Here is a 3,950-nt window from a genome sequence, read left to right on the forward strand (position 1 = left end):
AATCACAAATACAATTTATCAGCAAATGAGTTAATTTTAATGCAAAATACGTTCTGGAACTTTTACCTAAGTTTTCTATAGTTGAATTTCTAATTTGGAGAAGACAAATTATACATGCATGTATGTTTATTATGTATACTTTTTTACATGTGAGGTGCATGTGTGCACACGCGTGTGTACAATTCAGTGTATAATTAAACTCTTGCCTGAGACCAGTTCATAAATGCCTGAGAAACAATATTTCTTACCTATCTAATTGAAGCAATAAATTTTCAAAAATGAGCAGAAAAGGGAATATAATTGTAAAATATTAGTTCTTGTAGAAATGAGGATCTTTGTCCTTTGTTGTTGTTTTACTAAATAATTAAGGATGTAATAAAGTCAGTTTAAAACTCAGAATGCCACTGATAACCCAGGAACCCTTACTAGGCAGATGACTGGAAGGTTAGCCCTTCCTGTTGGCAGCTAGAACACCCAGTAGGAAATCAGAGCTTTCCAAGCTCAATCCATGGCTCTTCAGATACAGGGATTATAACCAAAGCAAATAAAATTTGCATTTCAAGATTTCCATCCAATGTTTTCTTTAATATTCTGGAACAAACCTGCACTTTGATTCCCACAAGATCTCCCAAGAGCTAAATCCACAAGCTTATTACTGTAGCATACAGTTCTATACATCTCTACCTACCATGAGCTCAGGGGGCTACGACTGTAGACTCCTTCTATCCTCAAACATGACGATACACGAGCCCAAATCTTCCAGCTCAATTTCCAATATGGCCAACATCAGTAGTCAAAATCCACATTAAAAATAAACAAAACCCTTAAATTTTGGGAGTGTGAGGAGATCTGAAGATGGGGGGGGGGACGTGCAGAGAAGAAAGAGGACTGTTGTTTTAAAAGAAAGTTTTTTTCTCCTAAAACCATCTCCTGGGAAATAGGAGCACAGGGCTGGGGATTTTGCCCAGTTGGCAGAGTGCATGCCTGAGAGGCATGAAGTCCTCATTCCATTCCTAGCACTCTATATACTACACACGGCCAAGTATAGCTATGATCCTCGCTCTTGGGAGGTAGGAGGAGGACCAAGAGTTCAAGGTCTTCCTCCACACAGGGACTTGGGAGTCAGCCTATGTCACTTGAGATCCTATGTTAAAAAAGAAAATAAATAAAAAACAGAACTCCAATAACAATTACATCCTATTCATAATGTTCCCATAACAGTTTCACTACCGCTATTCATTACAGATTTTAAATTTGTAAACATACTGGTTATAACTGACTTCTATTTTACAGAGAACAGTTGGGCATGGATAACAGAGAGTATTTGATTGACAGGAGAAAGTCATAAGTAAACACAGCACAGTGTTCTGCACCCATTACTTGCTCTGGAACCTTAAGTGCTTTCTGAAGTGAGAAAAACTTAAGCAAGGATATAGACACTCTATAGAATATATGAAGTCAAAGCGTAAGTGTCTAAATGTAAATATATGCATAACAATTAGCTTATGCTCTATGTTTTTAGAAAATCCACAAGATTATTCAACCATTACCATGATTCCGAGCCTTTCTAGCACATTAGAAATTTCTTGTCCACCGGTAGTCATTCTGCCACCTTCTCCTTCCTCTTCCCGCAGTAACTACTCTTGAGATTCTTCTAGTGGCTCTAAACATTTCAAAAAATAGAAAATCACCTTACATGACCTTTATGTCTGGTTCTTTTCTGCATTTTCTCTAGGTCTATGTGTCTTGCAGTAAGCATCACTACTTCATTCCTTTTTAGAACCAGATAACATTTCACTGAATGGATATATCATGTCCTGTTAATTCATCAATTGATTGGTGAGTATTGACAGGTTCCTCCATTTTGGGCTATGATGATAGTGATGAACATTTGAATGGAAAGTGTTGAGGCGAACACACATGTTCAGTGCTCTTGGTGGAGGCTAGACAAGCATATGCCAGCTGTCTAATGAGACTATATTTCTCGGCAGTTCTGTTATTTCATAGCCTGGCACTATTACCTGGGAGTTGTAATTGTTTTCCATTCTTTCAGCTCTGCTTTCTACCTCTTACTGCACTTTGTGCATCCCATTGTGGTTTGTTTGCAGTTCCTTCATGACTACTTTAGTTAGGCATATTTTGATAATAGCCTTTCGAGAAATGCCCAGCATATTGTGGTCTAGTTCTAAGTGAGCAGATTTTAGAAATTGTCTTCAGGCTTATCCATTACACAATCAACATACAGTATGTGTCAAGATAATGATTTTATTTAGTTGTACACACAGTTACACTTTCAAAATCAGTCAGCACAGCTATGTAAATTAGGGAAGATAGGTTCAAATAGAACTTAATATATTATAATGTCATTTTTAACATTGATCTGTGGTTTTTATTATACAAAAAAAGCATTAACCTAGTTTTGCTTACAAAATGATTTACATTAATAATGTGAACTTGCATTGTTAAAATAATTCTAAGTTTGGTGCTGGGAATGACACACATCTGTAATTCCAGCACTCAGGAGGCAGAGGCAGGTAGATCTCTGAGTTCAAGGCCAGCCAGGTCTACATAGTAAATTGAGGGACAGCTAGGGATATGTAGGGAGACCCTGTCCCAAAAAACAAAAGACCAAACAATAAAGAAAGGAAGGAAGGAAGGAAGGAAGGAAGGAAGGAAGGAAGGAAGGAAGGAAGGAAGGAAAGAAGGAAAGAAGGAAAGAAGGAAAGAAGGAAAGAAGGAAAGAAGGAAAGAAGGAAAGAAGGAAAGAAAGAAGATTACTAAGTTTGGTTTTATGTAAAAATAACTCTTAAAAATTGTAGAGCAAGGCTAGGCGCAGTGGCTCACACTTTTAATCCTAGCACTTAGGAGGCAGAGTCAGACAGAAACTTGTGAGTTCAAGGTCAGTCTGGTCTACAAAGTGAGTTCCAGGACAGCCAGGACTGCTACACAGAAAAACACTGCTTCAAAAAGAAGAAAGAAAGAAAAATAAGAAAGAAAGAAAGAAAGAAAGAAAGAAAGAAAGAAAGAAAGAAAGAAAGAAAGAAAGAAAGAAAGAGAAAAGGAAAGAAAGAAAAAAGAAAGCAAACTCCCCCCCCCCCAAAAAAAAAACCCATTATAGAACAAAGAGCTTTACTGGTGTAAGTTTTCTTGAAGCTTTAGAGATAGTCTATATACATTTCTTTTTCTCTTAAGCTAATAGGAACAGAGTCCTTTGTAAGAGTTTATTAAATACTTATGAGTCCTTCTGGGGGTGAGAAGAGTACTATGCACTCACACAGTGAAATGTAAGAGCCGTTCTAGATTAGAGCTGCATAGTCCTCGGTGCACACATGCATACCTTGTAGTTCCAAATCACAAATAAAAAAATAAAAAATAAAAACTAACAAAACCAAAAAATTACAAGGTATTCAACAGTGCTCATATCAAAGAGTTGTTCTTTGATGGCATGACCTGACATGATTTGAACTTGAACTAGCCAAATAGACAGAGAAACACCGGGGACAATGGTCTTCTGTCCCTGGTGAGAACAGTCTCCGTACAGTATTCAATCATGGACAGGTCATCAAATGAAAGATCAGAAGCCAAAGTCCCTCTCACCACTACCATCAATAGATGAAATTATTGGCTATAAACTGTTTGAAGAAAAACTTTAGTCAAATTAAATTTAGCTAAGTGAGCCAGAGCAGTGTGCAGTTCAGGTATCCCAGGGCACCAGTAAAGTTTCTGACCACTCGCCTTCTACCAGGCGTGTGCGCTGTAAGGGAAGCACAGATGTTGGAATGGATAAAGCTTGCTGAGTGGATACTGTATTGGAATAAGGTCCGATCGTTTGGGCCCCTGACCCAGGCAGAAGTCCAGCCCTGTGGTTGGCAGAGACTCTCTGCCACAAACCACAAGCCTCTTTAGGCTTTTAGTGAGTCAATACGCTGTTGCGTTGTAGTTCATTACAT

This window comes from Alexandromys fortis, unplaced genomic scaffold (assembly GCF_014885135.2).
Source record: "Alexandromys fortis isolate MF-2015 unplaced genomic scaffold, M_Fortis_MF-2015_v1.1 scaffold_41, whole genome shotgun sequence".
NCBI lineage: Eukaryota > Metazoa > Chordata > Mammalia > Rodentia > Cricetidae > Alexandromys > Alexandromys fortis.